This window comes from Nematolebias whitei, chromosome 3, assembly GCF_014905685.2.
Source record: "Nematolebias whitei isolate Nwh7 chromosome 3, NemWhi1, whole genome shotgun sequence".
NCBI lineage: Eukaryota > Metazoa > Chordata > Actinopteri > Cyprinodontiformes > Rivulidae > Nematolebias > Nematolebias whitei.
This window is the reverse complement of record NC_056500.1, coordinates 52,766,971-52,778,670: the sequence shown is the minus strand read 5'-3', so window position 1 is coordinate 52,778,670 and position 11,700 is coordinate 52,766,971. Positions and strand designations below refer to the sequence as shown.

Below are 11,700 nucleotides of genomic sequence, written 5' to 3'. Positions count from 1 at the left end.
TATTTTCATAATAGTTTCATTTATTTTGTGAACAAACATGCTCCTTTTCGTCAGTTCAGAATAAAGGGACGAGACAGCCCCTGGTTTACTCCAGAGCTAGCTGACCTCCTGCACAGGAGAGATCATCTTTTGACCGCAGCGAGAAAATCTGGCTCAAACATTGATTGGTTGAGTTTTCGACAGATGAGGAATAAATGCACAACTTCCATCAAAGCTGCAAAACATATCTATTTCTTATCTCAGACCTCCAAAAATCTAAATGACCCTAAAAGATTCTGGAAAACCATCAAATCTCTCTCAGGCACACCCCAATCATCTGACCTCCCATCACAACTTCTCATTAACGCTGTTCCTGTGTCAAATAAGCACGAGATCCTGAACTGTTTCGACAAACATTTTGTTGCTTCTAGTTCTTTTTTTCCCCCCCGGGAAGATGGTGCCGCTGTGCATGGCCTGCCCTCCACGTCTGTCTGCAGTGATGGTGTTTTTTCTGTTTTTGTCATTTTTCACCTACAACATCGACTCACTGCTAGTTTATGAACGTCATCAACTCCTAAATCTCCGACTATCTGCCACCAGTCTCGCTTTGTTTGATTATAATGATCGTAACTCTGGACCCCCTCTTGGACCCCCAACTCTGCTTGAAGACGTTCCTGTTCATCTCCGCCGTGGTATCCTGCCCGCTCCAAGACATCGCTCCAGGCGCCGTGGAAAACGGGCCGGCCGTCTTGTGAGGCTCAAAGCCTGCCGGGCTGTTGCTGCAGCTTCCTCTTCAACCGAGGACCACATCTTAAATCGCCTGTCCTGGCGCTGCGCCGATCCACCTGAGTCCTTTCCGGTCCCACGGGTTGGGTCGCGCTTCCACAGCAGACCTGTTCGCTGCGGCTGAGCTTCCGGTCGTTGGAGTCGTGGATCGAACTCCACAAATCTGAGACTGCTGGTCTTAACTTCATGGACAACTTCTCCTGCTGTGATTTCTACAAGGATTGCACTGATAAACGCCAGATCTCTGGCTAATAAAACTTTCATCTTGAAGGACTTTTTCTCCTCCACCGGTCTGGACATCTTCTGCGTGACTGAGACGTGGCTCTCCTGTGGTGAGTTCATGGCCCTGTCAGAAATTTTACCACCGGACTGTTCCTATTTTAATGCTCCGAGAATATCAGGCAAAGGTGGTGGATTATTAACTATTTTCAAAAAACGATGGAACTGTAAACTGGTACAGATACCAGCTAATTTTTTGAGCTTCGAACTGCTGTGTTTTGAGGTGGGCCGTTCAAATCCTGTTTTTTCTGCTGTGTTATGCAGGCCACCCAAATATAATAAGGACTTCATGGCTGAACTCTCTGACTTTTTAACTTGGATTCTGCTCAGATATGATCGGGTTTTGATTGTGGGAGATTTCAATATACATGTCTGTTGCCCTGAAAAGCCGCTGACTCAGGACTTTCTAGATCTGATCCAGTCTCTGAATTTTGTACAGAATGTTGCAGGACCAACTCACTAGCATGGCCACACACTGGATTTAGTATTAACCTTTGGTTTATCTGTTTCTGAGTTAGAAATTGGGGATGCAGTTTTCTCTGACCACAAACCCATTTCTTTCAACACTTCTTTTGTCAATGAGTCCAAACCCCCTCCCCCTCCAGCAAGGCCTTGTCGAATATTTAACCCTTCCACTGCTGCGCTCTTTTCCTCTGCTTTTACTAAAAACTCTCTCTCTGTCTCTGAATCCTCTTCCATCAACACCCATGAGCTAGTCACTGTACATCAAGAGACCTGTGATAAGGTGCTTGACCTAGTTGCACCATTAAAAATTAGGCATCCAAAGCACACTCCACACCCTTGGATGAATGAGATCACTCGAGCAGCCGAATGTGAACGCAGGAAAGCCGAACGTAGATGGAAGGTCGACAAACTTCACGTTTCTTTTATCATGCTAAAATCATGTTACAAAGAGTACCAGGCCACTATTAAATCAGATAAAAAAACAAATATTTCTCCCAAATCATCGCCTCAAACAGCCACAATCCCAGCGTACTTTTCAATACCATTAACACCATTTTAACCATGCCTCAGTCTGCCAACAGGGAGGTCTCTGCAGTTACGTGTGACGATTTTGCCAATTTCTTTGTTAAAAAGGTTGAGTCGATCAGGTCACTGATTCCTCACACCACAGCTGATCCCTCTGTCTTTGTCCCCTCCACATCAGACTTTAACCAGTTTGAACCCATTTCCCTCTCATTTCTAAATGACGTCATTGGTCATATGAAACCCTCAGGTTCCCCTGCTGACCCCATCCCTGCATCGTTTTTTAAACAAGTCCTACCCTCCATTGGACCCTCTGTTTGTGACATTATAAACAGCAGTATAGCTACAGGTGTAGTTCCTGACGCTTTTAAACATGCAGTGGTAACTCCTTTAATAAAAAAACCCGGACTTGACCCTTCAATCTGCTCAAACTTCAGACCCATCTCCAAACTTCCTTTTCTTTCTAAGATCCTGGAGAAAATAGTTTTCACTCAATTAAACAAGTTCTTGAGAGGAAATTCTATTCTTGAGATCTTTCAGTCTGGCTTTAAGAAATTACACAGCACCGAAACAGCCTTAGTTGGGGTCTGCAACGACATTCTTCTGGCAAATGACTCTGGTCAGTCTGTAGTCCTGGTACTCCTTGACCTTACCGCTGCATTTGATACTGTGGACCACAGTATCCTTTTATCCCGGCTAGAACACTGGGTTGGGATTACTGGTGCAGCGTTAGAATGGTTCCATTCATACCTGAGCGACAGGAGTTTCTGTGTTAATTTTGCTAACAATATCTATTTCAGTGCCTCTTTCCTGCGGGGTCCCACAAGGCTCCATTCTTGGACCCCTTCTGTTTTCTTTGCATCTCCTCCCCTTAGGGTCTATCCTGAGGAAACATGGTCTTTCCTTTCATTGTTATGCTGATGACTCTCAGATTTATCTGCAGTTAACACCTAACAGTTCCTCCTCCATTCGCCCTTTGTTAAAATGTCTTGATGACATCAAGACTTGGATGGCTGTGAACTTTTTGAGTTTTAATGATCAGAAGACTGAGGTCATTGTGTTTAATCCTAGCTCTGCCACCGTCACTGATCCTGCAAACCTGGACTCCCTTCAGACATATCTAAAACAGTCTGTTACCAATCTCGGGATAGTTTTAGACTCAGACTTTAAGTTTAATAAACAGATTAATTATGTTCTTCAAAAAAGCTTCTTTCAACTAAGGCAGATAGCTAAGCTCAAGTCTGTCCTGTCCAGATCCGACCTTGAAAAATTAGTCCATGCATTTATTACAACCCGGCTGGACTACTGTAACTCTCTTTATGCTGGGGTCAGTCAGGTCTCTCTCTCACATCTCCAGCTTGTCCAAAATGCTGCAGCTCGGCTACTAACAGGAACTCGCAGGTTTGAGCACATTACTCCAGTTCTGTCCTCTCTTCACTGGCTTCCTGTGCGTGTCAGAGTTGATTTTAAGATTCTTCTGCTGACATTTAAGTGTGTTAATGGCTTTGCACCCTCATACCTCTCCGACCTCCTTCATCCTTATACTCCTCCTTAGGCCTTGAGATCATCAGACCAGCTGCTTTTGGCCGTACCAAAAACCAGGCTGAAGCTCAGAGGAGAACGGGCGTTTTCAGTCATGGGCCCTAAACTCTGGAACAATCTGCCCATCAACATTCGACAGGCCACCTCAGTCTCTATTTTTAAATCTCTCCTCAAACACATCTGTACTCATTGGCATTTAACACAGTGTGATCTCATTTGGTATTTCATTGTTGATGATTGTGTTCATCCATTTTGCTTTTACTCCCTGACATTTAACGCAGGGTGATTTGATTTAGTATTTCATTGTTTCTCATTATATTTAATTGTTTTTATGCTTTTATTCATGTTGCTGTAATATGTTGTTATTAATATTTGATGCTGTGATCTTTTTTGGTAAGCACTTTGATAACAGTTACAGTTTTAAATGTGCTGACTTGACTTGACTCAGTTACTAATGGAAAATCAGCCACTTCACAAGTCAGTCCTCAGTTAATCACACCTTCTCTTTTTCTCTGTTCTCAGTTAGTGAGGTAAATAAACTGTTAAAAGGCTGGCCGCTCATATCATCACAGTCCCTGTGACCCACATCTTTAACCTGTCCATAAGCCAAAACTTCATTCCAGATGCTTGGAAAACAGCCTTTGGTATTCCTTTGCTGAAGGGAGGTGACCCCACCTCACTGAACAACTATTGGCCAATCTATAAACTCTGCATTTTAGCCAAGGTTCTAGAAAAACTGATAAACTCTCAAATCAAAAATTACCTGGACTCATTTAACATCTTACCTCGCCATCAATCTGGTTTCAGGAAACAACATAGCACAACCACTGCTTCACTGAAGGTTCTTAATGACGTGGTTGAAGCACTGGATGCTAAGGAATATTGTGCTGCACTTTTCTTAGACCTGTCTAAAGATTTTGACACTGTGGATCAGAACATCTTGTGTCATAAACTCTCAGAAATTGGTTTCTCAGAACACACCATTGGTTGGTTCTCTAACTATCTTTCAGATCGGAGGCAATGTGTTCAACATAATGGTACTTCCTCCAGTTATTTAACAGTCAACAATGGTGTACCACAAGGCTCAGTTTTAAGACCCGCCCTCTTTACAATCTACATAGGTAATGTAGGTCAGAGCATCCTTGATGCATCCTTACATTTCTATGCTGATGAAACAGTTGTTTATTGTTGAGCTAAAACAGTTGCTAAGGCTTTCCAGCTTTTGCAATCCGCCTTTGACATCATCCAGACAGATTTGTTCCACCTCAAACTTGTCTTAAATGTCAATAAATCCAAAGGGATGCTTTTTTTCCAAAGAGGAAGTCGGTCCCAGCAGTTCTTCCTCAGATTTTATCCTCAAATGGTGTCCCTATTGAGTTTGTTGATCCCTATATATATTTGGGTATCTTGTTCGACTCGCATCTCTCTTTTAAGCTCCACGTGGAAAACCTAGTAAAGAAACTGAAAGTTAAACTAGGTTTAAAAAAGAAACTGTCCAGATGACCTGACTGAAAATTGTTGGATTGTATACCTGGATTATTGAGCATGGACTTTTTTGGTTTTGAACCAGTTTGACATGACTGTCGACGAGGAAGAGGGCTGGTACTAGAGGAGGGGGCGTGCAAAAGATACCATCTTAGCACCAACATAACTGGTTTGTTCCACTTTGGAGTAAGCTGTTTATAGGGGCATCATTCTCCTTAGCCTCCCTGGTAATGTCTATTCAAGGGTACTGGAGAAGCGAGCCTGATCGTTGGTCGAACCTCAGATCCAGGAGGAACAATGTGGGTTCCGTCCTGGCTGTGGAACACTGGATAAGCTCTTTACGCTCACTAGGGACCTAGGGTCATAGGAGTTTGCCCATCCAGTCTACATGCGTTTTGTGGACTTGGAAAAGGCATTCGACCATGTTCCTCGGGGTACACTGTGGGGGGTGCTCCGTGAGTATGGGATTGGAGACCCATTGTTAGGAGCTGTTCAGTCCCTACACAAGCGGTGCGAGAGTTTGCTTTGCATTGCCGGCAGTAAGTCTGACCCCTTCAGGGTGAGAGTTGGACTCCGCCAGGGCTGCCCGTTGTCACTGATTCTGTTCATAACTTTTATGGACAGAATTTCTCGGTGCGGCCAGCTGGCGGAGGGTTTCCAGTTCGGTGGCCTCAGGATTCCATCTCTGCTCTTTGCATATGATGTGGTCCTGTTGGCATCATTGTGCCGTGATCTTCAGCTCTCACTGGAGCGGTTCACAGCCGAGTGTGAAGCGGATGGTACGAGAATCAGCACCTCCAAATCTGAGGCCATGGTCCTCAACCGGTAAAGGGTGGATTGCTCTCTTCAGGTCGAAGGTGAGGTTCTGCCTCAAGTGAAGGAGTTCAAGTATGTCGGGATTTTGTTCACGAGTGAGGGAAGAATGAAGCGTGAGGTTGACAGATGAATTGGTGCAGCATCTGCAGTATTGCAGACTCTGTACCGGTCCATTGTGGTGGTCCATATTCATGTATGGAGGCATCTGTTGACACCTGCAATGACTTCACTAAATTCTTTGTTAACAAAGTGGAGTTGATCAGGGCCTCCATCCCCCGCTCCTTAGTCGACCCATCAGCTTTTGTTTCGTGTTCTGCTACTTTCAGGCAATTCAAACCAATTACACTCCCATTGTTAAACAAAGTTGCTGGTCACATGAAGCCATCAGGATCACCATTGGACCCCATCCCAGCAGCATTGTTCAAACAGGTTCTACCAGCGATTGGGCCTGCTGTTCTAACAATACTAAACAGTAGTATTGCTACAAGCGTGGTCCCAGAGCCGTTCAAACATGCAGTAGTCACACCGTTACTTAAGAAACCTGGTCTTGACCCTTCAGCCTGCTCAAATTACAGACCAATCTCAAAACTCCCCTTACTGTCCAAAATCCTGGAAAAAGTAGTTTTTACTCAGTTAAATCAGTTTTTAACTGAGAACAAAATCTTTGAGGTCTTTCAGTCTGGTTTCAAGCAGCTCCACAGCACCAAAACAGCTTTGGTTAGGGTTTGTAATGACATTTTAACAGCAAATGATTCTGGTCATTTTGTGGCTCTTGTACTCCTCAATCTTACTGCCGCTTTCGATACTGTTGACCACAGTATCCTCATCTCTCGGCTTGAACACTGGGTTGGGATTACAGGTGCTGCATTAGACTGGTTCCGCTCATACCTCTCTGACAGGAGTTTTTGTGTGAAGGTGGGTAAAAATCTATCCACTTCAATGCCTCTTTCCTGCGGTGTCCCGCAGGGCTCGATTCTCGGACCCCTTCTATTTTCGCTTTATCTGCTTCCGCTGGGGTCGATCCTAAGAAAACATGGTATTCCATTCCATTGCTACACCGATGACTGTCAGATCTACCTGCCACTGAAACCAGCCAGTGCTTGTTCCGTCCACCCTCTCCTCAAATGTCTGGACGACATTGTAGTGGACTAGGCCTGATGTCAAAACTGACCAGATGGACAGAAACTGTCATTTCATTGATTTGAATCCAGAAATACAGTTTGACCCATCCTGAGACTTTCTTTCTTGAATTAATCAAGTGGAAAAGACAATTCTCTACGATCATTACTATTTTACAAATGTTTGATAATCAAATTGTGTTAGTTCAAACAATGTTTACATGTTGAAGTGAACTACTCATTTTTTATTAACTGTGGAACAGTAAATAATGATCCTTAATCCTCATTCAAAGAAGAAATCAGGTTAATATGCATTTCTTGATTTTCTGTCTTCAATGAGCAAAGTTGTAAGTGTGTTAAAGTTCAAGCTTCGGTCAACTAGAAAGTTTACTGAAAAGAAATGTCATGTTTAACTTTTACAGCGAGAAACAGGAGAGGTGGCTCCACGAAGTCTGGTTTTGCCATGATATCTTTCTGTCTGTTCTTAAACAATTTGAATCTTTTCCTTGACTTTTAATAACACCTTACATCACAAACCACACCTCTGCTTTGGTCCATCCACCAATCAAAAAGCTCTCAAATGAACCGGAAGTAGAGCCCATTTAAATGTGGCAACTTCCCAGTTCAACAGTAGAGTTCAGAGTTTGAGAGTTCAGGAGTTTTGGAATCCAGAATGCAGAGAGTTTGGGAGTTCCTGAATGCAAAACGCAGGCATTCATGGATGCTGCTAAACCAATCAAGCTGAACCAGAGACGATTTTGGGAATTATAACTTCTGTTTGGATAACCTCGCACGGCTCTCGAGGTATTTAGCTGTTCTCACTGAGACGCTGAACAGTGGTTGGAAGTGAGACTCTACGCCGGAACTGATCTATCTTCAGAAAAGGTAAAAGTCGACCTTCACCAAAAGTGTACTGTTGGACAAGCTGATTTCCGAAGGAGCGTGCACGTTCTGGTTAAAACAGACAAATTCCCTCACACATCTCTCTGTAAGATAAATCTCAATTTTCCATCTTTAAACTCTCCTTTCTGCTAGAAAATTAATCTAGATGTTTTCATTAATGTCTGTGGTGAAGCAACGGAAAATCATGGCCGTATGGTTTTCCTGGTTGTAAAGCTGATTAATTATGTTGTTGTTTTCATATTCTGCCAAATTAATGTAAATGTGTGATGTGTTAAACTTGATTCTGTTAATAAATGACCCACTCGCTTGGTGAGTCAAAGATAATTAACGTCTCACGTCCACATTTCTGTTAAATTCAAAGCACGACATCATCCAGTCCAGAAAGATGAGTGAACCCGTTTAATGTATGAATATATCTCAGGATATGTCATACTACAACATTAAGACATGGATGGCTTCAAATTTTCCAAGTTTTAACGACCAGAAGACTGAAGTCATTGTCTTTAGCCCTAGCTCAGCTGTCGCCTCTTATCCTGTGAACCTGGACTCCCCCTTCAGCCTTATCTGAAGCACTCTGTTAAAAACCTCGGAGTGGTTTTTGACTCGGATTTTAAGTTCGGCAAACAAATCAGTTCGGTTCTGCAGAGAAGCTTCTTCCAACTGCGGCAGGTAGCTAAGCTCAAGCCAGTGCTGTCTAGACCCGACCTTGAGACACTAGTCCATGCATTCATCACAACCCGCCTGGACTATTGTAATTCACTGTATGCTGGGGTCAGCCAGGCCTCTATCTCACGGCTACAGCTCGTCCAGAATGCTGCAGCTCGGCTCTTAACCGGTACACCGAGGTATGAGCACATCACACCAGTTCTGTCCTCCCTACACTGGCTTCCTGTGAGAACTAGGATTGATTTCAAAATTCTCCTCCTGACCTATAAGTGCCTAAATGGCCTCGCACCAATCTACCTCTCTGAGCTACTGGAACCATATGTTCCCTCTCGGGCTTTGAGATCATCCGATCAGCTGCTTTTGGTTGTTCCAAAAACACGACTGAAGCTCCGAGGAGATCGGGCGTTTTCAGTCATGGGTCCCAAACTGTGGAACAACCTACCCCCCAACATTAGGCATGCCACCTCCCTTCCTGTGTTCAAGTCCCTGCTAAAAACATATCTGTTCTCTCTGGCGTTTCATACTGTGTGAGTTGATTTAGTATATCTTGTTCCATGTCTTCATTTTAATGCTGTTGTTTTAATTTTTTAAGGTATATTCTTACTGCTTTTTATTTCTTAGTGTTACCCTTAGTGTCAAGCACTTTGATAACAGTCTATATGTTTTAAATTGTGCTCTATAAATAAATATGACTTGACTTGACTTGAAGAGAGAGCTGAGCTGTAAGACAAAGCTCTTTGTTTACCAGTCGGTCTATGTTCCTACCCTCACCTATGGTCATGATCTCTTGATAGTGATCGAAAGAATGAGATCACGGATACAGGGGATTGAAATGAGTTTTCTCCACAGGGTAGCTGGACTTCAAACCAGCCGATCAAAGCAGATGGCTGCTTGTCCTGAGCCTGGTTCTGCTGGAGGTTTCTTCCTTTTAAAATGGAGTTTTTCTTTCCACTGTCTCCACTGTGCTTGCTCAGGATGGGAGACTGCAATGAAGCCAAGAATCAACTTGTCTGCTGGATTCCTTAGATAGAGAACTTTACTAATTGGCTTTTATGTGAATGTTCCTGTAAAGTGCCCTGAGACAACTTTGTTGTGATTTGGTGCTATTTAAATAAACTGAATTTAATTGAATTAACTTTCCCTTAGAGATAGGGTGAGAAGTTCAGTTATATGGGAGAGACTCTGAGTAGAACCGCTGCTCCTTCACGTAGAGAGGAGCCAGTTGAGGTGGATCGGGCATCTGGTAAGGATGCCTCTGGGCGCATCCCTAGGGAGGTGCTTCAGGCATGTCCAACTGGGAAGAGACCCCGGGGAAGACCCAGGACACGCTGGAGAGACTATGTCTCTCGGTTGGCCTGGGAACGCCTTGGAATCCTCCCAGAAGAGCTGGAAGAGGCTGTGGAAAGAGATGTCTGGGCCTCCCTGCTCAAAATGCTGCCCCCGCGATCCGACTATGGAATAAGCGTAAGATAATGGATGGATGGATGTTTGGGGGAAGAATCAGTTTTGTGTTGTGTGTTTCCTTGACTGATGAGCCTTCCGGATGGAAGGTGAAAAGTTTCAGCAAAAAAAGAGACTGTCTAGATGACCTGACTGAAAATTGTTGGATTGTATACCTGGATTATTGAGCATGGACATGTTTGGTTTTGAACCAGTTTGACATGCCTGTCGATGAAGAAGAGGGCTGGCACCAGAGTAGGGGGCGTGCCAAAAACACCATCTTAGCGCCAACATAACAGGTTTGTTCCACTTTGGAGTAAGCTGCTTGGGGGAAGAATCAGTTTTGTGTTGTGTGTTTCCTTGACTGATGAAGTCTTCCGGATGGAAGGAGAAACATTTCAGCAAAAAAAGAAACTGTCCAGATGACCTGACTGAAAATTGTTGGATTAAACTGGGTTTCTTTTTCAGAAACAGATCCTGTCTAACCCTGAATGTTAGGAAACGCCTTGTATCTGTGACTTTCCTTCCCTCCATTGATTACGGTGACATTATTTACATGAACGCTCCTACAAGAACCCTGCAGATGTTGGATGCTGCAGATGTTGGATGCTGTCTATCATGGTGCACTAAGATTCATAACTGGCTGTGACTACCGTACCCACCACTGCACCCAGTATTCACTGGTTAACTGGTCACCATTAACTTCACGCAGACTCTCTCACTGGTACATTTTCATCTTTAAATCACTCCTTGGTCTGCTGCCTTCATACATCTCCTCCATGTCTCTGTGTGAGTGCAGCTACAGCGTGCGCTCTCAGGACATCATTACCTGCAGTGTTCCCTCAATGAGGACTGAACTAGACAAAAGGACCTTCTCCTACTCCGCTCCTGTTTCCTGGAATATCTTGTAAAAAGACCTGAAGCTCTCGACCTTGACCTCTCTAAGTGGCTTTAAGAATCTGTTGGACTCCTGGCAGGGACCAATGCAGACATGTTCCTGTTTTTAGTTTTCTACAGTCGCCTTATAATCTAGCTGTTGTTACTTTTTTGTCATCTTATTTTAATTTGTAAAAAAAAAAATAAAAAATAAAAAAAAAATTATATATATATATATATATATATATATATATATATATATATCTGTATGCCTCTTATAACTGTCTAGTGTTGTCGCTGTTGTACACTGTTGTCATCTTTCTTTGTTGAAATCAGGTCTCTCTTGTAAATGAGTCCTTGAGGCTCAATGGGATTTACCTGTCTACATAAAGGCTGAATGAATGAAAAAATACATTTTTACAAGTTTTAATTTTGCTCCTGTAGACACGCATCCTTTCACCTCAACTCAGCTTATTTACCTTTTCCCTCAACAGGCAGCGGTCATGGATAGTTGCCAAATATCTGTAGTGGATCTTGATCAGCTGATCCAGGTCTTTAGCTTCCTGAACTTGGTGCTGAAACTCCAGTCCTGTACTGTGCAAAATCTGTCAAGACATAAGGGACACATATTTCAGTCAGCAGACGCAAGAATGAATTTAAATTTTAAGAAGTGTCTTGAAAACGTTTCCTTGTGTTATAAAAATCAATTTGGAATGGAGAATTCTTCTGGTATGGTTTGTTTGACCTACAATACACTGTAACAGAATGATGTGCCTTCATAAATGACTGCAAGTCAATCAATCTTAGTCTTTACAAATACCAA

General features: G+C 43.2%; 1 long non-coding RNA gene across 1 annotated transcript in view; it reads right to left on the bottom strand.

The window, feature by feature from the left end:
• Nucleotides 1–11,378, bottom strand: part of LOC119430842 — a 30,186-nt gene extending 18,808 nt beyond the window's left edge. The window contains exon 1 of the long non-coding RNA XR_005187921.1: nt 11,357–11,378. This is a non-coding gene — a long non-coding RNA (uncharacterized LOC119430842). The remainder of the gene's footprint in view (nt 1–11,356) is intronic.
• Between the last annotated feature and the right edge of the window lie 322 nt (nt 11,379–11,700).